At 46.6% G+C, this 24586-nt stretch overlaps 1 protein-coding gene across 7 annotated transcripts in view; it reads left to right on the top strand.

Moving 5' to 3' along the window:
• Positions 1–20394, top strand: part of Nep3 (M13 family metallopeptidase neprilysin 3) — a 192049-nt gene extending 171655 nt beyond the window's left edge. For all 7 annotated transcript variants that reach the window (XM_075889187.1, XM_075889189.1, XM_075889184.1 and 4 more), the window contains one exon: positions 15299–20394. The gene's annotated coding sequence lies outside the window, so the exon portion shown is untranslated. The remainder of the gene's footprint in view (positions 1–15298) is intronic.
• The last annotated feature ends 4192 nt before the right edge of the window (positions 20395–24586 follow it).

Below are 24586 nucleotides of genomic sequence, written 5' to 3'. Positions count from 1 at the left end.
GTTCATTCTTTTAAATCGGAAATCGCGACGCGCGGACTGCCTTTTGCGAAGTGATCACATATAGTACCGTACTGGAGGAGACGTTTCTGTCGTCTACTTCTCCGGTGGGTAGAGCCGCATGAGTACACTTTTATAACGCTCACAAAAGTAATATAATTTCCGCACAATATTTTTAGCTCTGTTCTTCAGACCAAGAGGTGCTTACTACGTAAGCTGTAGCTTCAAGTAAGACCTTGGAGAGAGCGACAGTGTGGCATCAGAGGTCTGCGGCACCCAAGAAGCCATTTGCTGCGCCGATGCCTTCGATTCGTTTCTGAAAGACGAACACTTCCTGTCTCGCTGCGACGATTACACGATCGGCCGCTCCCTTTTCATACACATGCTGGTGGAGCACCATCCTCAGGACTTGTCAGCTCACGAGGCAGTTTTGGGCTTTACGTGCTGTTTGGAGCGTACGGGTCTGTGTGAACGCCTTTGTACAGTGCGTCTGACGCGTACGCGTTAATGCATTTACTGCTCCTTCGCTTCGTCCTGTTTCTCTCTCTCTCTCTCTCTCTCTCTCTCTCTCTCTCTCTCTCTCTCTCTCTCTCTCTCTCTCTCTCTCTCTCTCTCTCTCTCTCTCTCTTTCTCTCTCTCTCTCATCTTTCTATTCCCCTTTTCGATTCCTCCACGTCGAGTAGCCAACAGAACATGTTTCTGGTCAGCTTGTCTGCCTTATCCTTTTTCGCTTTTAAAGACGATAGTCTTTCTTGGGGACCTTCGAGGAAAAGAGTTTGGTCTGTCTGTCTGTCTGTCTGTCTGTCTGTCTGTCTGTCTGTCTGTCTGTCTGTCTGTCTGTCTGTCCGTCCGCCCTAACGATAACTCAAACGGCATCAAACGGCCAACCCCATCCGCAACGCCCACCAATATTGCTCAAGGTTTAGCGTTCATAGTTGTGCGATTGCATTTAAAAAAAGCAAAATATTGCGCATATATGAGGCGCCACAACAACGCTTCGATGTTTTCTATGTCTGCCTTTATACTAGAACAGGCACACACAAGTAACTCAAAGGACTGTAGTGTTTAACGCGCTCCGTTAACAGTGCAACGCGGTGCTTAAGAAGGTGTTTCCAACGCTTTGCTATGACGTTTTTCTTTATTTTATTCAAGTGAGTGTTGCGCGCATAGCAGTAGTCATAGTAAAGGAACATTTCGTGGTATTCACATAATTTCGAAAAACTGTGTTAAGCTGTCGCTTGTTGTATATAGTAGGCATAGGTCGGTAAAAAAAACTGTGGTGCTCACTCAGGCTCGCTCGTCATATATAGTTTGCCCTCGGGGCTCACTGGGACGCATACTCGCCAAAATTTTCCTCAACCAGGCTCACTAGAATTCTCGCCAATTCGTTTTGTTTGTTTCAGTTTGTGTAACGAAAAGATCGTGCGATAGACAAGCAAGATATTTTCTCATTTTTTTCACTCTTCTATTGCTATGATCGCCCTTTGTAAAATACAAAAAAATGTACTCCCCAGACTCAATGTTCCCCCGCGCAAACTGTAAGGTCCGTGTATAGTAAATAAATAAATAAATAAATAAATAAATAAATAAATAAATAAATAAATAAATAAATAAATAAATTGTAGTGAAGAGGAATGAAGAGGAAATAAATAAATAAGCTTAGACTAGCCGTGTAAAAGTTAAGAAACAGCGAAGGGGGTTGACTTTACGCGCTAAACGTGGCCTTCCTAGCGTAGACAGAGTAGAGTCGAACCACTGCCTGCCACAAACCATGCAAAACTGTGAAATCTCAAGCGCCATACCTAACGTGCAAAGCTGATTTACCTCGAGATTTAATAGTATTACTTTTAATAAATGCGGTCTAACTCAATATCGGGCTAATAATAATATCTGGGTCTTTAAACGTCCCAAAAGCTTCATATGATGAGAGACACCACAATGGAGGGCCTCGGAAATTTCGACCAGCTGGTGTTATTTAACGTGTGCTAACGTGGCACAGCCAAATTGTGACCTCAGCAGCCGGGATCGACCCCGAGACCTTTGGGTCAGCAGCCGGACACCGTAGTCACTGTTCCAACGAGGCGGACTCAGGCTCCCTGCTCGATTTTAATCCGAGTGAATCGACTTATCTGCGAGTTTGCCAACCTACGGGTGGGCGTAAGTGGTCTCGGAAGATGTTCACCAACGCACGCGAAGCGACGGCCGTAAAACTCCTGGCGGTAGGGTGTAATGGGATGAGGGCGAGATAGAGTGAGGTAAAGAGAGAGAGAGAGAGATGAGCGCTGGGCTTCCGGTGGTTGTGGCGTAATACGGAGGAAGAAGGAACAAGGTGGAAAGAGCGAGAACGCGGAAAGGAAGAGCGCACGGGCGAAGCGGGTCACGCCGTGTGTCGAAACCGGTATCGGAGGAGCCTCCTTTCGCTGATCTTGAAAGTGACACCGGAGTTTTTATCTTCAACGAAAGGCAGGCGCGCTTCAACGATCGTGGGAAAAGGAGAATGTAGCATTCAAATGTTGCCCCGGTGGCGTGAGCAGAAGACGCAGATCGAGGCGGCGCACAATCGATACGATCGATCGGCCGAGTATACAAAAGTAACGTTAACGGTCAGAGGTTAATGTACATTCGCGTGCCCGATAGATAAAACGGTACAGATCGGTTACCGTAACCTGTTTGTGATGTAAACAAGTTCAACTCGTAAAAGTGTGCAACGCACACGCACCATCATCGTGTACATAGTTTTGCATTCAACCGTCACACGCAGAACAGATCATTAATTGCTACAATGCCCACCCGCCAGGCACTGTCTTGAGCCAGCTAGCTCATCTGCATAACACATTCGCAGGTGCCACGTCACGGACCCTGTAATGGGAACAGGTATACGTCCCCGTCGTCCCCTCCGCCCATCTCGCGGTGGGTCGCTTAGGCGATCTGCTGCTGTGCGCGAACGAGGTCACGGGTTCGGTTACGGTGGCAGTCGCATTTCAATGGAGGTGGCGTGAAAAAAAGAAATCAATAGCCAGTTCCACCCCAAGCGAAAGTTGCACGAACTTCGGAACACCGATTCGTCTTCCTTCGTCTGCTTATCTGCTCTCCTTGTGTTTATTTGCTCTTTTCTGTTCTTCCCGGGTGATTATGGAGGAGGAGGAAAGAACTTTATTCAGAGTCCGGCGAGTAGATGGGGTGGGCGATTGGCCCCGCCTAGGTTACGGCCAGGAGTCCTTGAATCCTGGCGGCTTCCTCGGCCCGCTGGACGGCCCACATTTGGTCTTCGAGGACGGAACTGAGCATTGCGGCCTCCCAGCGCGCGCGAAGGCTGTCAGCAGAGGCCGCATATTTGTTATGAGTACTAATCCCTCTACATTCCCATAACATGTGCTCCAGAGTGGCTCTGGAGTCGCAACGCTTGCACCTGTCCGTTTTGTATATATCAGGATATATAATGTGCGATAGTGCAGGATTCGGATATGTCCTAGTTTGTAACTGCCGCCATTCGACAGACTGTTTTTTTGTTAATTTTGGGTGAGGTGGCGGGAATATGCCCCTCTGTAATCTATAATGCTTTGTAATTTCATTGTATCTGGTCATTCTGTCTTCCCACTCCCACTCGTCTGCCACGCCGTAATCACCGGAGGAGGTTGGGGCGGCACTTGAGAGGGCAGCTCGGTCGGTGAGCCCTCGAGCTGCGTCATGTACAGCCCCATTGTTGCTGTCCCCCGCGATGGCATGAGCAGGTGTCCATATAATATATGTATTTCTGGGGCTTGTTCGACACCCTCCTTTGATAATACGTAGTGCCTCCGGGGAGATGCGGCCGTTGGCAAAGTTTCTCACTGCCGTTTGAGAGTCACTGACTATCACGGTTGCGTTTGTCTGAGCTACAGCGAGCGCTATGGCTACCTCTTCCGCTGTCTCGGTACTTGTGGTGCGTATCGTCGCGCATGTCATACAGCGTTTGTTGCTATCGATTACGGCTGCGGTAAACCCCCGTTTGCGCTTGTATCGAGCAGCGTCTACGAAAACTGCGTCCTTGTCATTACCGAACTTTTTTTGTATTTGTTTTGCTCTTGTCTCTCGTCTAGCTTTATTGTGTTCGGGGTGCATGTTTTTTGGCAAGGGTGGTATCATCATTGTTTCCCTGGTCTCTTTTGGAATGTCCACCTTAACGCCGTGTTGCGTGTGATACGTTATACCTAGTCGCTCTAGAATATGTCTTCCTGCTCGTGTCTTAGAGAGACGTTCATATTGCGCCGTACGCTGCGCCTCAATAAGCTCATCTATTGTATTGTGCAGGCCTAACTGTAACAGTTTGTCGGTGCTTGTGCTAATCGGTAGCCCTATAGCTAGTTTGAATATTTTTCGAATGAGGCAGTCTAGCTTGATCTTTTCCGCGACTTGCCATTTTAAGTATGGCGCTACGTATACTATTCTGCTAATCACGAATGCCTGTATCAACCTTATCGTGTTTTCCTCCCGCATGCCACTGTGCTTAGTTGCTATCCTTTTTATGAGTCTCATTATTTGGGCTACAGTTGCATCCAATCGCCTGAGGATTTCTCCATTGTTGCCCTTGGCTTCGATGAGCAGACCTAGTACTCTGATCCTGTCGACTATGGGTATGGTTTTTCCATCGGCTGTTCTTAACTGTATTTCTTCTCTATGAGCAAGACCTTGCAGGCAGTTGCCTGGTTTGCGACCTCTACGAGTAGGTCTGTACAGCAACAGCTCTGATTTTTCCGCAGAGCAGGCTAGCCCAGTACCTTCCAGATACCGCTCGACCGTTTCGACTGCTGTTTGAAGCGTTTCCTCTATTTCGCCGTCACTACCACTTCTCACCCATAGGGTGATGTCATCTGCATATATAGTATGATTCAGTCCTTCGATTGCTTGGAGTTTGGTTGGCAGTCCAATTAGAGCCAGATTGAATAACATAGGTGATAATACCGACCCTTGCGGCGTACCTGCACTGCCCATCTCAATTTCCTCCGAAACTAGGTCCCCTATCATGATATTTGCCTTCCTTCCCGTCAGGAAATTACGCACGTAATTGTACGTCCGTTGTCCCAGATCTAGATCGTTTACCCTTTTTAGCACCGTTGCATGGGTTACATTATCAAAGGCCTTCTTGAGGTCTAACCCTAGAATGGCCTTTGTCGCTGTTCCCGGATTATCTATAATCTGATGTTTTAACTGTAGCATTGCGTCTTGCGTTGAGAGGTTCCTCCTGAACCCTATCATTGTGGGTGGAAGCGCATCCCGGTCCTCTAGATAGGTAGTTATCCTCTCCAGAATCACGTGCTCCATGAGTTTCCCCACGCAAGATGTGAGAGATATGGGCCTCAAGTCCGCAATCTGCACTCGCTTGCCTGGCTTGGGTATTAACACGATTTTTGCCGTCTTCCATTGTTGCGGAATCTGTCCTGCCTTCCATGATTTGTTAATGAATTCAGTTAACTTAGTTATGGACTCGTCATCCAAATTGCGTAGCGTTTTGTTAGTTATGTCATCTGGTCCAGGTGCTGATCTAGTATTGAGTTTTTGCAAGACGGCCCTCACTTCTGCCTCCCCGATCTCGTTGTCTAAATCATCATTTGCTAGCCCTGTGTAATCAGGGTGTGTAACGGGAAGCGCTTGAGAGATGTATGTTTTCTTGATTTCATTCAGGAAATCCTGCTCTGTACCTTGATATCTTTGTATTAACCGATTAATATTGTGCCTTTCTGCCAACTTGTTTCCGTCCGGGTTTAACAAATGTCTAAGGATGGTCCACGTTTTCGCCATTCCTATCTGGTTGTCCATGTCATTGCACTTTTCCTCCCACTGTTGTCTGCACAGCTGCTGGGCGTATTGCTCTATATCTCTGTTCAATTTAGCTATCTTTCTACGAAGTGTCCGGTTGTGCCTTTGGTTTTTCCACCTCCGTTGTAAACCATCCTTAGCTTCCCACATGTGGAGAAGCTTATTGTCTACATACTCTAGCTGCGCCTCCGGTGGCACCGTTTGCGTAGCGGCCTCCACGTCTCGTTTTAACTTTTCGGTCCATTCCTCAATACTCCGTATCATTTCGTCGGGCTCCTCTCTGATGTTTCGGAACTTGTCCCAATCGACAAGTTTAAGTTGTCTGCCTTTTGCCTTCCGCGGCCCTGCCCTCACCGTTATTTCAAGTATAAAATGATCGCTTCCCAAGTCATGTTGCGTATTGGTCCATTGCGTGTCCAGTATATTTTTGGTGAACGTCAAATCTGGCGTGGTATCCGCGCAAACGCTAGTACCTGTTCTTGTAGGAATGGATGGATCGGTCACGAGCGTCAGGCCCTCCTCCTGTGCGTCCAACCACAAGTTCCTGCCTTTCTGGGTTTCGATCCTGTATCCCCATGCACCGTGTGGGGCGTTGAAATCTCCTCCAATCACTAGCGCCCGGTTGCCCGTTATAGCGAGGGTTTTTCGAAACAGCGTGCGGAATTTGTGCTTTCTGCATTTAGGACTGCTGTAAATATTCAATACGAAAAGACTGTCCTCTGTTTTTCGCGTGGGTATGAGTTCGAGGAGAATGTGATTTATTGCCTTGATTTCCGTGTCATGTTGCACCACCGCGTGATTTCGCTTAACCAACGTTGCTAATACCTTTGTCTCCCCATCAGCACTGCCGAATGACTTATATCCCGACAATTTGACCAGCCCGTGCGTTTCTTGCACCATTATAACATCCGGGGTGCTGGTGTCTTTAAGATGTTGTTGCAAAATGTATCGTTTTCGATTATATCCTCGACAATTCCATTGCCAAATCGTGTAGCTATTTTGTCTGTCCATGGCGGCGTTACAGGCTCTCTAATCCCTCGGTGGGCACCGAGGTCCTAGCGTACGGTTTAAAAGACGTCTTAACTGGGCCCCCACCACTTGACTGCGATCCCCATATTGCTAGCTTGGCGTCGAAATCAGCCACCATTTGCTGCACTTTCTGCAATATCGTCTTGCCTAGCTCCTCAATTTTGGCCTCTATGTTTGCCTCAAATCTAACTTCTTGTTGTTCGAGCTTAGTTTGCAATTTTTTTTCAATTTGTTCCATTTTGGCTTCTATGGTGTTTGCGAATTCCTCCTGTCTTTCTTGTGGCGTCGCCACTGCTTTTGGTTTCTTTACCACGCTTTTAATCGGAGCGTTCTCTGGTTTACGTTTAACAGGGGTGAGGGCTGCTACCTCTTCCTCCATTGCTGCGCCTTTTTCCTTCATTATAACTTGGGAGGTTTCCTCGTTGCGTGTAACCCCTCCGTTTTTCAGAAAATCATTTTCTTCCCTGAGTTTTCTAATCTCATTCATAAATGCAACATTGTTCTGCCTGATCTGCGCCAATTCGTTCTCTAGCGCCTTAATTTTACATTGAAAAGCAGCCTCTGCCTCCGCGCGCGCCCCGGAGGCCACATCAGCCCAGCTCACCTGGAAGGGTCCCGCGGTGCCACGGACGCCGCTCGGTCCTTTTGAGCTTTGGGATCCTCCTCCCTCCTTTGATCGGGGAGACCCGGTGTTGCCGGTCTTGGGTCTAGACCTCGATCTGGACCTCGATCTGGATCTCGACATAGATGTGGTGGTAGTAAACGTAGAGCGGTTTTTGTTTTGTGCTTGAAGCTTGGTGAAGGCTTCTGGTCCGGATGCGTCCCGCGTCCGATGTTCCGATCTTTGACCTGAGTCGCCCCATCTTTGCCTGTGAAGTGCTTTCGCTTCCGTCTCGTAGTAAAGTGCTTCCTCTTCCTTCCGTCGGGCTCGTTCCCAGCGGCGTCGTTTCACCAGATACGGTACCTTAAATCTGGCCTTGCAATGGCGATCTGCCGTCGGGTGGTCTTTGCCACACAGCTGGCACTTCACTTCGCACTCGTGCTCCTGCGGTGGGTTCTTAGTGCCACACCCTTTGCATATTCTGTTATTCGGGCTCGGGCAGACGTCAGCTCTGTGACCAAGGCGTCCACACTGGTAGCACACGTCTATTTTCTTGCAGTATAGTGAGCACTTGACCAGTGCTCTTCCGTAGCTCACATAACTTGGAACGCGATGCCCATCGAAGAGGACGATGACGTTTGTGGTGTTTCCCATCCTCTTGGCCATGAGGACTGTCGGATTTCTCGGGGTTACCAGCATTTCCACGATCTCTCTTGGAGACACGTCCTGCGTTACACCTCGGATCACCCCTTTAGATGTATCTTCCGGAGCTGACTCGTACGCATTGGCTTCGAATTCTTTGTCCTCAATCTTCAGTTTAGCGATGGTTCTGTATTTTTCGGCGCGCTCCTCTGATGGTGTGCTGACCACTAGAATGTTCTGTTTATAGTTGGCACATACCGTGTCTTCTTCCGATTCATTCCTGGGTTTTTTTGGCGGCGTTGGCGATGCAGCATTCTAGACGATTGATCCCGTAGTCAGTGACCTTGAAGCCGTCACGTGGGCGCACAATTATCTTGTAATCTTCCTTCGGCAGACGGGGCATCCTGCTCGCAGCCGCAATTTGTCTTGCTCTCTGTCCCTTCCTCCATCTATTACTGACCACGTTCTCGCTTGAGAAGTGCGTTTCTTGGTCCTTGGCTTCATGCGTTGTGGTTTCTTTGTTGGCTCGTCCTTTTCTGTTCACAAGGCGCCAACCTGCGTCGTTCTCATACTCTTGTTGCGTGATATCTTCGCCATCCACGCTCATCGTAGCCATCCTGTGGCATTAACCCGATAAGACGCCGCCTTGAAGGGGCTCAAGACGCCAGCGTCCGTGGGCTAGGCCAAGCGCATTATGCACAGCAGCAGGAGGCAACGGCGTCGTGCGTTCGTCGGCGTTACATAAATGCGGTCAATGTGCCGAAAATTAAACGTCCACCTACTTGAGAGTGGTATCGCGGGGTTCCGTGGAACTTCCACTTTCTTCACTGTAAGAAGGCGTCCGTCAATTCTTCGATTTCACGCTGAGAATCACTGCGATATTTTATATCCTTTTCTGTTCTTCTCGTGCGTTTATCTGATTTCTTTTGCTAGTATTTGCTAGTAGTAGTAGGGCTGAAACGCCCCGCACGACATACGGCGCTACTGTCTACAAGCATCGTTCATCGTTTGCTGAGACGTACGCACCTGCATCAAAGCCACTGCTTCCTCCTTGGAGCTTGAGCCGGCCGCGAGTTCACTTAATGATTCCAGGAATGAATAGAAAATAGGGCTTACCGACACATGCCTTGAAACAACTGAGTCTATTCCTACTGGAACAAAGCTACAGTAACCACGTGCACATTTACACGGATGGCTCTACTACGCCGTCTAGTTCAGGTGGAGCAGTGGTTATACCATCACAAGGGGTAACTCAGTGTTTTAAGACTTCACATGTGACAACGTCAACGACGGCAGAACTCGAGGCTCTGCGCAATGCACTGGAACTCATCAATTCGGAAGAAAGACTAGGTAAATGGGCTGTGTTTTCTGACTCAAAACCAGCATTACAGTGCCTGATATCAGTTCTCCGACGCGGATGCCACGACCAATTGACCTACCAAACCGTGAAACTCCACGACCTTTTAATACAAAAAGGCCATGACATCGTCTTTCAGTGGTTACCTGGGCATTGTGGTATAGGCGGCAATGATTCTGCAGATCATGCTGCTCGCACGTCTCATAAAGAAACAAACAGCGTTCCGATTCCGCTTTCAAGAGCGGATGCGGCGAGGCAGATTTGTCAACTGGCCCGCAGTCTCACACTGACTGAGTGGAACACACCAAGCATACAACGTACAAGACTGCACGAGCTCGACCCTTCACTACAACCCCGGCCTCCACCCGGCCTATATCGACGTGCAGCTTCGCTTCTCTATCGCCTCTGGCTGGGAGTTGCTTTCACGAAAGCTTATACCACGTTAATCGGAATTACTGACAGCGCGGCGTGCGATGTTTGCGGCACCGACGAAAATATCGAACACCTGCTGTGCCATTGTCCTCGATTTGCCTCAGATAGACAAGTACTTGCCAATGCAATGCGGCGACTGGATGATCGGCCTCTTTTTGTGCAGGTGCTATTACAGCAACGTCCACCTGCCTCGACAGCGCACAAGGCAGTTAAAGCCCTGCTGTGTTTCCTGAGAAAGACGGGCTTGTGTGAACGCCTCTGACATGCATGCGGTAGAGTTCTACACGCTGCAGTGAAATTACTGTCAGTCTCCCCCCCCCCCCCCTTTTGTTATCTTTTCCCTCTCTTCCCTCTTTCTCGTCTTTCTTGTCCTCTTCCCCAATCCCCCAGTGTAAGGTAGCCAACCGGATGTGTTTCTGGTTAACCTCCCTGCCTTCTCCCTTTTGTTGCTCCCTCCTCCTCCTCTTTTTGCTAGTATAAAGTCTCTGTTCTATGGTCGCCTTTCTACTGTTTTTCTACTGTTTTCTGCTCCAAGCTTGCTGCGCCTAACCCCCGACGCCGGCGTTTCGCTGTCGCAATACTGGCTCACAGACAAGCGAATTAGCCCTTCGGTGACGCTCGTGCTCATTATCACCCAACACATTATCGATACACATTATCACTATTGGTACACAATATCAGCGGACACTGCGACAGAAAAGAAAAAGAAATACTTTCGTATCACACATACGGGTCATTTATGAAAAAGGTTTGGGGCGATGGGATTCCATCCAAGAACATGTCGATACCAAAATCTCCAAAATGAGTAAAAATGAGGACGCCAGTTCTGAAATCCTGTTCTTGCTTAACGCTTGCGCTTCAACACATGGTTATTACATGGGGTGATTCACGACAATGATTTAGACAATGCTTTAGACCAATCATTTTGCGTAGACAATGCTTTGTAATGTGTAGACAATGCTCTGTAAAGACAATGCTTTAGACCAGTCATTTTTGTGTAGTTCGCTGACGTAATTATGAAAAAAAAAACGGTGCAACGACCTTAGCTATGTGTGCGCCCTGGCCGTAAACGAGAGGTTCGCGGACCACTTGTTTGAAACCCCTGCAAAGAGAGTCTTAGAATTCAAGAAGCTTAGGCACCCGAGAAATTTGCAAGTTGCTTACGTACGACATGCGCAGAGCCCAAGGCAATCTTTAAGTTCTCACGTTCGCGCTGACCTGACACCCAAAGGTCGAAAACTTGCGGGGCTCTTCCGGTATAAAAAGCGAACGTTTTTGTGAAATGTGCAATAATTTTTGTCGCTTGATTGACTAACGTGGACTCTCCCTGGGTGTTGTTTCATGTATTTTATTTTTCATTGCTGCAATTTTCACGAACTGAGTTATCTGTGGAAAGGAGTAGCCGGCGATATATAAACGCGCTAACTGTCGTTTAGAATTCTTCGAACAATGATATAGGAGGAAGTCAACTGGTTAATGACTTGTCTCTGTGGAGTAAGTTATGACGACCAAGCTGCGTACGACCTAAACGACAAGCCTACAAGTCGAGATAATGTAATTTTCATCGTATAGACAGACTAGTTTACGAGGTGTCTCTTGACGGGAAGAGTACCAGAGTCTTGGAGGAATGCTAACATCATCCTAATACATAAGAAAGGAGATGACAAAGACTTGAAGAATTACAGGCCGATCAGCTTGCTCTCTGTAGTATACAAGCTATTTACAAAGGTAATAGCTAACAGAGTTAAGAAAGCATTAGAATTCAGTCAGCCAAAGGAACAAGTAGGATTTCGAACAGGCTACTCAACAATCGACCACATTCATACTATCAATCAGGTAATAGAGAAATGCTCAGAATACAGCCAACCACTATACATAGCATTCATTGATTACGAGAAGGCGTTTGATTCAGTCGAAATATCAGCAGTCATGCAGACACTGCGGAATCAGGGCGTCGATGAAGCATATATGAACATCCTGGAAGAAATCTACAGGAGATCAAATCCTACCATAGTGCTTCATAAAGAAAGCAACAGAATACCAATCAAGAAGGGTGTAAGGCCGGGAGATACAATCTCCCCAAAGCTATTTACCGCGTGCTTATAGTAGGTTTTCAGAGGCCTAGAATGGGAACAGTCAGGTATAAGAGTTAACTTAGAGTACCTTAGTAACCTGCGCTTCGACAATGACATTGCATTGCTGAGTAACTCAGGGGGCGAATTGCAAGTAATGATTACGGAGTTAGAGAAGGGGAGCAGAAAGGTGGGTCTTAAAATTAATCTGCAGAAAACGAAAGTAATGCACAAAAACCTCGGAAGAGAGCAGTGCTTCGAGATAGGTAATAAGCACTTCATGTTGTAAAAGACCATGCCTGCCCTAAGTATACTTAGGGCAGGCAATAACCATGGAGCCGAACCACGAGATTGAAGTAACTAGAAGATTAGGAATGGGGTGGAGCACATTTGGCAAGCACTCTCAAATTGTGACAGGTAGATTGCCACTATCCCTCAAGAGGAAGGTATATAACAGCTGCATATTGGCGGTACTTAGTTAGCTATATGGAGCAGAAACCTGGAGACTTACAAGGAGGGTTCAGCTTAAATTGAGAATGATGCAGCGAGCAATGGAAAGAAAAATGGTAGGTGTAACCTTGATAGACAAGAAGAGAGCAGAGAGGATTAGGGAACAAACAAGGGTTAAGGATATCATAGTTGAAATCAAGAAGAAGAAATGGACATGGGCCGGGCATGTAGCGCGTAGACAGGATAACCGCTGGTCATTAGGGGTAACTAACTGTATTCCTAGAGAAGGCAAGCGGGTCAGGGGGAGACGGAAGGTTAGGTGGGCAGATGAGATTGAGAAGTTTGCGGGTATAAATTAGCAGCAGCAAGCACAGTACCGAGTTAACTGGCGGAACACGGCAGAGGCCTTTGGCCTGCAGTGGACGTAGTCAGGCTGATGATGATGATGATGATGAGAAAGACCAGTTGTGAACCGTTAATTGTTACAAAAGAGCTGATGATGATGATGAGACAGACCAGTTGTAAACCGTTCATTGTTACAAAAGAGCTAGACGGCAACGCGCTCCCAACACACCTGTAGCCCATTACCTACCGTGCCGGCCGGGGCGTGTCGTCTAGTTCGCCTTTTCGGGGTTAATGGTCTTCGGCGGCCGGTCGTGCTCGCCGCGGCACCGAAATCGCACAGACGTACACAGACACGTGACTCCTGCTCGTGCACGTTGACCACGCACGCACACGGGAGTGCAGACACGCCGGGCCCCTGCGTTCGCGGCCACGGGGTGACCCTGTCGGCCCACTCTTTGAGCGAGCTAACCACCTCGCTGGCCAAGCGAACGGTCGCGGCATTGCCGGGCGTTATTTCTTCATGTTCCTTTCTTTTTCCTGCCGCCGATTTGTACTATGACACGTCGGCGTGCTGATGTGCATGGACTTCGCGTTCCGCTGGCTTCACCGAAAGTGAACGCTGATCCGAAACGTCGTCCCTACGGGCCGTGACTTTTCTTCTCACGGGACCGGTACATGCTTAAGCGTTGCTTAACACTTCCGCCGAACTTTCTTTTCAGAGGCCCCGCCGCGGTGGTCTAGTGGCTAAGGTACTCGCTGCTGACCCGCAGGTCGCGAGATCGAATCCCGGCCGCGGCGGCTGCATTTCCCATGGAGGCGGAAATTTTGTAGGCCCGTGTGCTCAGATTTGGGTGCACGTTAAAGGACCCCCGGTGGTCGAAATTTCCGGAGCCCTCCACCACTGCGTCTCTCATAATCATGTGGTGGTTTTGGGACGTTAAACCCCACATATCAATCAATTTCTTTTCAGAGGGTACATGCAGTTGGGAGACCTACGAGGCGTTTCGAAATCGCAAACTGCGTTGAGTAAGTCTGCGGGCGACGAATGGAATGGACATTAAAAATGAACTGCGCTAGAGTGCGGTGGGATGATCGGTATATGTCCCCAGAAAACCAGACACGGCGTGAACAACAGGGAAACCTGACAGGGACGAGAGAAGCGCAGTTCGTCTCAGTCCTCTTGAACTGTTTTCGCTGTTTCTAGTTTTCTGGTGCGAGAACTTACGGCAGCAACATTGGACTGCCCAACACGATGCAGATGTGTTTACTATGTATATAGCTTTTCCATAATTTAGCGTTAAGATATACAGTACTTCGCAGGTCACTCTGACACTAAAATAAAGCGTCTTCTGCCAGAAACATCGTAAAAGAAAAGAGAGAGGGTACACAGGAACACTAGGGAACTTTCTCTGGTTTTCCACCCTACATGTGGGGAAGGGAATTAAGGGGTATAAGGGAGAACCTGAGTGCACACAAGTCATGGCACACGTGTACATAGCAACGCGTCTACGGTATATCTTTTAACCTCGTTGCCTTCAAGAACTGCAGGGCGGTTCGTGTGGCTTTCTGGAATAATGAGCGGCAAGTGCAGGCTTAGAAAATGTCAAAATTATTCGCGTGCCTCACGAGGCACGCCGTAGCGGTGCAGAGCAATATAACATGTTGGTCAAGTGGATCTCTAGCGGGTACCCACGCGCGGCACTCAAAACGAGCTTTCTCACATTCTACGCGGGTGTTGTCATACTTTTTTCTTAAATTAAATTCAAGATCTTCAAGTCCAACCGGAGTCATGCACTTTCTCGCTTGATGTGAGCAGTAATCATTTACGATCTACTCATGGAATACATCGACGAGGATATAGCCTAAAGTAGTTACAGTGTGCTAAGTGAAACGAGGTGCAGTGAGGCCTCACAATACATGCGTAAATAGAAAAAAACTGGCCATTTTTATAGAGGTTTATTGTATGAGACACGCCGCATATTCTGCGTAGTGCCGAAAAGCTTGTATACACTATCAGAAACTCTTGTAGTGATTTGGCGGAGGGAGGAATGGCATGCAGAAGAGGGAAAGTAGATATAATAGGCCCTGCTTAATCAAGCCATCGCAGTTCGTATTAATGGTACTCTGCGCTAAGGGTCCTACTATCATTGCCTAACTTTACTTTGCTCTCAATTATTCTTTTTTTTCTTTCTTTTTTCTTTTTATTTTATTCTTTTTCTTGTTTCTTTCTTGTTTCTTTCTTTTTTTCTTTTTTTCTACCTTTCTTTCTTTCTTTCTTTCTTTGTTTCTTTCTTTCTTTCTTTCTTTCTTTCTTTCTTTCTTTCTTTCTTTCTTTCTTTCTTGCTTGCTTGCTTGCGTGCTTGCTTGCTTGCTTGCTTGCTTGCTTGGTTGCTATCTTGCTTGCTTTCTTTCTCACTTTCTTTCTTGCTTTCGTCCCTTCTTTCTTGCTTTCTTTCCTTCTTTCTTTCTTTCTGTTAAAAAGTTCGAATGGGAAAAGTGACGCCGCTGCATTGTGTCAACCCTTTTTTACCACTGTTTTTACAAGATCCTAATGTCCTGCCCATCCTCCTTTCGCAGGCAGCAACATGACTTACTGAAAGGCAAGGAGTCTACCGCACCGACGCAAGCACTCTTACAAGGTCAGCATTTCTTCGTCCCGACCTCTACGCAGAGTGACATCGGGACCCATCCGAGCTTCGTTCTTACCATACAAACATGTTCTATGGAAGGAAGAACAACTTAAGAGGTCGCGCTTTCTACGCGTTTTTCTTTGCCGTGTATATAGCGGATAGCGTATTCGGAAACGCACACGTCAAAGACAAAAAAAAAAAAAAAAGCGAGAACACAGGCAACCATCTTCAACATTCAGTGTTTAGAGTTTATAACGTGTCAGAATGTGCCTCGCGAGTCTTCTGCTTTCTGTGTGATGTACATAAGTGATTGTTGCTTTTTGTGCTGTATGTGTCCCTGTTGTTTCGTTGTCGTGTGTTCGACGAGCCAACGTGCGTGTACCACGCGTTTATACAGCCATGTCGTATATAGGCGCGTGTGTGGTCATCGAACTGTGTAAAGCGAAAAGTTGAGAAACCTCGGTAACGGCAGCGAGAGGCACCTGTGACAAAACAGCGTCAGTGCCACATCAGCGGTCACGTGATTTCAAAGAATATCGAAACCTGTGTAGCCAAACATTGTAACACTCCTTCCGAAGAAGCGTGGAGAAGCAATCATCCTGCACGTTTCTCCTAATGTAGTCTATGGAATAATGTTTTGAAAGACGGACTCTTACTTCGAGAATATTCCATCATTTTTAGCGTTCTGTCAGGTTGTTATCAAGCATGTGACGTAGTCAGCCTGTTCGTTTATGCATCACATTGGCTTCTGCCATTAGTAGAACATAATTCCTAAGTCGTACCGCGAAGGCAGACACCGTTTTACTGGGAATAACTACTTACCTGACTCAAATTGTAACTCAGACAGTGGTGTCAATGTTAGGTAGGTGTGAATACGGCAACTCTTTGACGTAACAACGATATGTCACTTTTGTCTCGACCTGTAAAAGCGAAAAGCTTTCATTTTGTCTCATTTTTATGCTGATGAGCGATTGCGATGCATTCGCTAACAAAGTATGTTAAATGCACGAGCCCTGGAACGAAAACACGTGAGCCCGAATTTCACGACTACTGCCGGGGCACGGCTGTACTACAGATAGGTAGTGCGGGCATTTCTTGTTGTGATGAGAATGCCTATGAAGTGATGTGATCATGTTGAAACCGCTTTTGACTCGGACGCTGCACAGTTATCGGAGATGCTTTGCCTAGATGTACTGTGTGGCTGAGAGTGTTGCTGTTTATCGTACTGTTTGTTTTCTTATGAGTGTTTTCTTACGAGTGTCTATGAGTGTTGTTTGTCTTTTTATGAGTGTAACGGGCACTTGAAAACTTTCGCTTCGGTTTCTGGACGAAAAGGTAACACTTGAAATCTGTACATATCAACGCTGAGCAATCGGCACGCATTGCGTCTAGTAAGATTGAAGGCTGTTCTTACGTTGGGACGTCGAACTTCCTGTTCTCTTAGTACTCGTATATCTAAACACTGACGTTTCGGGAAGTTTTTGGAGATTTGATCGGCATAACAGAATAGTTTGCCGTATACCGGTAGCTTGCGTGTAAGGTGCATTCCTGGCGTCTGTATTAGGCGATAGCGCACTTGTGTTTCGAATATCTACCACTGCTAGTCAAATTACTCGAACGCGACGAAACTACATGTACACTGTTCCTTATATGTGTATTCTGCATTTCCCTTTAGATAGCGCCAGCTTCAACAGGGTAAGTATGATAATGACAACATTTTGTTGACATCAGCCATCCATAGTGAAACACTTAGAGCTGATCACAGTGGCTTGTCGGCGCAAAGCGTAAGCAGTGATTTGCTTTTTCCTCAAATTGTTTCTGTGATGCCTTTTGAGCACACAGGGCGTAAGTACTACGCTTGGCGGAAAGTATTTAAACAGAAAGAAGCGACCGACATTCACTGATGGTGCGGATGGCGTTAAAAAAAAAAGTTGTAAGTGCAGCTACGTTTGCACTTTTTGCAGCGTGTAAATTCGTTGATACGTCGTCCAGCCAAAGCACCATGAGAGAGTGACAAATACATAGATAGCATCGATTGGGCTTTGTCGGGAGGTACAAAACAAAAAGAAGCATTTGAGTACAGTAAAGTTTTCCTTGACCAACGTCAACAGGCGACCAACGATAATATTACGAACGACGTACACAACTTTAATGTTTTCCCACTTTGCGGAATTTGAGACCAGTGTATTTATATCTTGTTACAAGTTCTCTATACCAAAGGCAAGATGAACCAACTCCGTGAGAAAGCGCGAAATTCTACAACGGATCACTGAGAGCCGCCAGTGAATGTTGCGACAATGTCTGCGGCAACAATAATGTAGCTTAAAGAGCTATGAATCGCAATTTCTGTGAGGCAGCTGGCGACCAGTACGTACGATTACACCGGAAAGATTACTGCGAGTGCACGTAAAGACCAAGTCACGTCCGCGCATCTGTAGTTTTCGGAGCATTTTAAGCAAAAGTGCAGTAAACTTTTGGTATACTACAAGCATAGAGTTTCTCAAAATTAAAATAGAGGGCACTCTGGCGCTGCGATCGTTCAGCGACCATGGGAATGATGGATAGTACACACATTTGCCTAGTCTTCATACTGGCGGGTTGCGAATCGTACTTGCGGCTTCGTTTATTGCCGGTTACGGTTTTCTTTTGAAGGAAAGAAAGAACCCTTTCGAACTTTGTGACATAATTCGAAATGGTAAGCTTAAAAAAATAAGGGTATGAAGCGCAAACGGTGAACATTTGCTAATTTATGTTTTCGTAAAAAAACAGCTTCAAGTCACACGAACACACACGGAGCCAGAAGCAGGCCAGAAGTACGAAACTTAAACAAATGTGTGTACTATATACCCATCGTTCCCATGCTCGCTGAAGCGCCGTGTGTTCCAGCTCCCATAGACACTAGCGCCAGAGTTCCCTCTAGTGTATAATAAGAAGTTCTATGACTACAAGGACGTTTACTTCGAGCTTTTTTGTTATAAGAAGATATAAGTGAGCAATCGCGTTCGCGGTAAAAGTGAAGCGAGCACTATCTAAGAAGGACGAAAAGTCTTGCCTCCAGGATCCGTCGAAGACTCTTGTTGCATTTCGAATGGGTCTCCATTGGAACATCTTTTGTAATTTCACGTGAGTTTCGGTTCTTTGTACAAAGCTGTTGTTTATATATATTTACAGCCACATGTACAGCATTATAGAACAGAGGCTGTGTGTACAGCCTGCAACGCCATTTACTCCTATACCCGTAGCTCTGTGAATCAGAAACAGTGGTCTATCGCTCTCTTCATTATATTTGTAAACATCACGGTGTGATCCTTCTGTTTTCGTTGTCAATGCACTTTAGCATATTCGAATCTTTATTATTGTTTTTCGGACTCGTTTGTGTACGTTGTATGTCGGAGTGTTAGACATGCATTGCTTTGTGCGTGAGTTCTGTTCTTCGTCATGATGTACGGCGATGAATTGTATTATCATTAATGTCGGAGTCTAGGAATATTTATGTTAGGGTTGCGTACAGCAAGCCTAATAACATTTTTTTTTCGCAAGTTACGTGTGACCAGTTGTAGCTTTTACGCGTAAAACCTGTTCCCGTGGTCTGTGTTTGCGATGACAAATGTCCTGATCTCGAAAAAGTGTCACTAGAGCCTTGAGTATCATCCTAATAATGATACAAAATCCGCAAATCAAATCATAGTCATTCTAATATACATCCGAAATATTCCTAAACTTCGGAGGCTCCACAATCAACGAGCCTTTCAATAAATTCTTCGCATGAAGGACAACTGCATCTTTACTACTTGTTGACCGAGCTACAACATTGGTGTGACAACTGTTTATCCTGCACGAAGATCAGTTGATTGCTCGAAGTAACGATTTCTCGCAGTGAAACGACGCAAATACACTTATTTGTTCATAGCGCGAATTCAGATTGCTCGTACAATTTAGTAATAAGATAACGTGACGATAAGCTCGGCTAAAGCTGAGATTTATCAATAATCCACAGACAAACACTCCTCGATTGAGAAAATTAACAAACGACGCTGTTTTATCCATATTTCACGCGTTCCCTTTTTTTCTTCAAGAAGATTATTTTTTTTTATCGGGCTGTTCATACATAATGTCGCATGACTCGATGTGTGACATTTTTTTTTTTGATCAACGAACAGTTCACAGTTCCGGAAAACGTGTAAAAGAAATGAATATATCATATTATTTTGCACTTTAATATTGTCCTGATTTAGTAAAAGCAAATGATGTCCGCCTTCTAAGCAAGCTGCCATTGAGCCTAACAGTGAATTAGTTGAGGACCACGTTGGTAGATAATCAAAACTAGAAAGCACAGGCGCATATTTTTACGGCAGCACAGCTTTCACGCGTGGAGATACAACCGGGTGTCGTCGTGAGGAAAATGCGTTTCTGCCTCTTAACGTACTTCACGCATGAGCATATGTAATCAAAGTATGAACTTTGTTTCGAGAACGGACAGCACTGACGTTCGTGTTTTATGCATATCCATGGGAATAACCATATTTTACAACCTCGTTTTTTTTTCTTTTGTTTTCGTGCATTGTGTGTAGTATCATCGTTTATAAAGCGAAGAATCTTCTGATGTCTAGTCAACTTCTTAGTGCGCAATGCTTTGCGAGCGTCTACGGTTTGCAAGTGTGTTCTACCGCTTCGTATTAGCGGGACATTGCTGTTATATGTGCTGCTTGTGCTTTATACCGATCACACTGTAGAGCAGATTGCGAATCATTGACGAGAATGACCGCAATTGCAGGATAACTTTTACCCGGTACCTTGTTTGTTTTGCACAAAGAGTTACGTTTAATTGCACGCTTGTATAGATACGTTTGCTACGGTGATTTGCTTTCGTTGGCGATGATTGTATTGTTATTTGTACGATAGATAGTAGGGTCAGTTTACGTTGTATTGTAAAGGCGAAAAAGACAAAGTCTTAGAAGCTGAGAACGACAGCCTGCGGGGTAAGTGGCAATATTTTGTGTTTGTCTTTGAAGTTTCTGGAATAAAATAAGCTTTGTTTGATAACACGACGAGTGGTGTATACTGCGCGCTTGTCTCGTACATTGTGCGCATGACATCAGCTCTGAATTTTTGGCGGTGGTCTCAATCACAACTGCATAAGACGTCACAAGAAAGTAAGACCTGCTTCTCCAGGAGCCCATGTGGTTTCTGAGACCTAAGCGATGTGGTTGAGAAATAATACTGATGAATATTTATTATCGGTCAGCAGCTGCTCAAAACAGGCTATGAGACGTCACGAAGTTGGGGACGTGCCACGTTATATATGATATGACGACACATTATTATCATCTTTTATTTTTTGGTATCACATCATGTTGACGCCTCCAACGCCGATGGTCACTTTTAGCGTTTGATGAAGGATCCACGACTTTTTTCTCTTTATAAAAAATTACTTCTTCAACCTGATTCATGGTTTAACTGCACTCTAAAAAAATATCAAGTAAAAAGGGTGTCTTTTTGTCCCACAACAATAATCGTCAACAGGCTGGCGTGCGCTTCTTTAACTCGGCGCTGGCCACTTTTCTATCGAGAATGCAATGTAACCGCAATAATGGGCATGTCAATCGTGACCAGAATGTACCGGGAGCGGGGCGATAGCACAAGGGTGGAACGCAATATAGATGACGATTATTGGTGTGGGACAAAAAGACACCCTTTTTTACTCGCTTTTCTTTTAGAGTGTGGTCATTGATTACGTGTGCAGTGATCTATACAACCAGAATCGACTGGATAGCGATTCGAAGTCACAACGCCAACGTTGTGGAAAATGCATTGATCATTCGAACGCGCTTCATGGAACCACGGCCTTCCATGCAAGACATTCTCAAAGGTGCTCTATTCCACCTTACAAGACATTCACCTGTGACGTGGTGGTTAACAAGCCGTCCCCTCCCTACTCAACGGTGACATTCATTCATTCATTCATTCACTCATTCATTCATTCATTCATTCATTCACTCATTCATTCATTCATTTACGGTGTTGCCCGGTACTGATGCAACTTGGATTCGGTAATGGGCTGGTCAAACCCTAATGGATGAGGGCATTGAATGAAGCACAACAACAACAACAACAACAACAACAACAACAACAACAACAACAACAACAACAACAACAACAATCTGTCCTTCGTGGCACCTGTGGTTTTCAGACATTCTTTTGTGAGCAATATTTCGTGATGCTGCTGAGGGCAACGACATAAGCTCCTTGGACTGCTGCAAAACGTTAATGCGAAAATGATTCCCTATATCAATCTAGACACGGATCGTAGCGTAACATGTTTTTTTAATAATGGTACGATAAGCGCTTTCTCTCAAATGACTTTATAATTTCACTTCCGCCTGAGCGAAGCGACCTGGAGGCACGTCAAGTATTAAAACGAGAAAACGAGGCAAACGCTATTTTTTCTCGACTCGCAAAATAATTCGTATGAGTGGCCAAACGAAATGAAACGGCGCTCGGGATGAGATTCACTGTCGCATCTAAAAACTTGAGCACAGGAAAGGATGGATGATGTTTCAAAAAGGAGCCCCGCCGCGGTGGTCTAGTGGCTAAGGTACTCGGCTGCTGACCCGCAGGTCGCGGGATCGAATCCCGGCTGCGGCGGCTGCATTTCCGATGGAGGCGGAAATGTTGTAGGCCCGTGTGCTCAGATTTGGGTGCCCGTTAAAGAACACCAGGTGGTTGAAATTTCCGGAGCCCTCCACTACGCCGTCTCTCATAATCATATGGAGGTTTTGGGACGTTAAACCCCACATATCAATGATGTTTCAGAAAGGAGAGGGGGGGGGGGGTGAGGTAGTTTCCAAAGATGAGTATGGGGAGTCAACACACACACATGGCTTACAAATTAAAAATTAGCCACGTATCTGCTTCCTTAAGTCAGATTACCATAAATCACTCACATGAAGGCCCATGCAACGGCTTTATGCTCTCCCATAGCAGAGTACCAAGTACTCGAAATCGCTAACCACTTTTCTAAACAGTCTCGCACAACAATAGTGGTTCGAAGGAGCTATCAAAATATTACGACCTTTAAGTTCCAGCGCCGGCTGATTGAGGAATACTATAGCGACTACTAGAACCCGAAGATGGCACGAAAGCTCAGTTGGTTTCCTTACACCGAGGTTCAGGAAACGAATAATAACAAAAGAGGCAGAAAGAAAGAGCACTGCATGCGCAAAGACAGAGCCTGGACGCGAATCTATAGCATGAAAGTGGAGCGAAAACGGCGCAACGACTACAGCATTAAGGTTTTAAGGAGCCGGCTCGAAAGAAAGAAATTCGGTGGAGGCGAAGCAATGGATGCCTATGTTCTGTGCAATATCAGTGCACGTTAAATGGTCGAAACTTCCGAATGCTCCACTATGGTGTTGTCTCGTAATCATTGTTATGTGGCACGTAAAAACACAACTTCAATCACTACATAAAGAAAGATGCGCCTTCCCTCGTGGAACTCTTGTGCTGCAGGAGCCTGCAACGCTAGAGGACCATGTCAACCACACTCTCCTGGCACCGGAGACTTTTTTTTTTACTGGCTTGACTTACCTCCTCAAAAAAAAAGACTAGGCTCCACCTTCACGGAAACAGATATTTTCGAGGCACTGGTTGATCATACGTTAAATGTGGAAATACTGTATACCACCGTGGTCGGCACATCAATATTTTAGATGCGGAGCATCTTATACTCGCGCCTTGTAGTGCGCCGTCCGCGCCGTCCGCGCCGTCCGCACCGCTTCTCGAACATTCGACAGCTGACGCGCGCGCATGCGCCGTCGCGCCGTCGCCCACTCTTCCACCATCTGTGCATCCCTTCCTCCTCTACACACCGCGCGCGCTTCACTCCTCCACCATCTGTGCACCCTTCCTCCTCTACACACCGCGTTCGACATCTACAATTCTCCTGATTCTCCAGTGGACGCGCATGTGGCGTCGCGCTTCGAGAACATTCAACAGCTGACAGTGCATGCGCCGTCGTGCTGTATATATACTCAAGGTCGGCGCTCGCTCGCTCAGTTGCCGCTCGTCGGTTGGTTTGTACGGCGCGTCGACGTCCAAGGTCGCGGTGAAATGAATTCCAACGAATCCACAAACACAATGATCGACGTCCCTTCGACCAGCGCCGCCCTTTCGCATACGTGTGTACGTGTTCACTCATTTAACACCCCCTCCTACAACCACGTTAACCAATTTAGCCATCGACCCAAGTAAGTCGCAATTTACCACCCCATTTCACAACCACGTTAACCAATTTAGCCATCGACCCAAGTAAGTCGCACTTTAACACCCCGTTAACCAATTATATGGTCCGCATCCTCCTCAGTGTTCCCCCGAGGAAAGCTGCGGGCAATTTTTTTTTATCTTCAACACCTGTCACTCATTATTCTCGTGGTTTTGCCATGCGCATACATAGAGCTAACTGGCGCACGTAAATTTTTTTCTAAATTGTGGTAAATTTAACATTAAATAGCAATGAAATTGGGCATATGGTGCAATATAACCGTCAGTAATAAAAAGCTACTGGAACCGTTCAAGCTACTGAAAGTCCGCGACTGCATGGTTCAGGCGTTCGCGCACCTATGCCGCATCGCTGTTCGCGAGAAGCCATTCGAAAACAGGTGGATATAGTTCCCCCGCGCTAATTCATCATGGCTACGAGTTATTAATTCAGCAACAAATCTTGCTGAGCCATTCTTTCTTCGATGCTGTTGCCTGCGGCTGCAGCGGTAACCTGAAAGTCAGGTGATCAATCACTTCGCATGGCTTGGTCATGCATGTTCCACAGCGGCTACGGGCGCTCTCACCGAGCAACGGGGTGGGCGTGTCCCTCGGAGGGTTCTGTGCCACGGCACCCGCTCTTGAAACTGGGGGACCCAGTCAGCAGTGGGACAGAGGGATCGCGTTGGGCGCGTGCGCGGCATGTTGGCGCGAGCACGGGCGTTTAGAGGCCCGCGATGCTAACCTACCCGGCCAAATTGCTTCGACCGGCGTCGTTGGACGGGAAGTGGGTGAAATGGCTTGTGGGGAGAGACATTCGGGGCGCGGCCCAGTGAGAGAACGCATCCGCTTAACCTAGCGCGTTCGGGCTTCATGCGCCGTCGCCGTGGAATCGCATTCCAAGCATGCATACAGCGTCGGAACGTACATCTTTGCACGCGTGCCCACTCCGTGCAAGTCTCGACTGCACACTGAGCGT

This window comes from Rhipicephalus microplus, chromosome 3 (assembly GCF_043290135.1).
Source record: "Rhipicephalus microplus isolate Deutch F79 chromosome 3, USDA_Rmic, whole genome shotgun sequence".
Classification (NCBI taxonomy): Eukaryota; Metazoa; Arthropoda; class Arachnida; order Ixodida; family Ixodidae; genus Rhipicephalus; species Rhipicephalus microplus.
The sequence above is the reverse complement of the archived record's forward strand: the minus strand, read 5'-3'. Positions and strand labels throughout refer to the sequence as shown.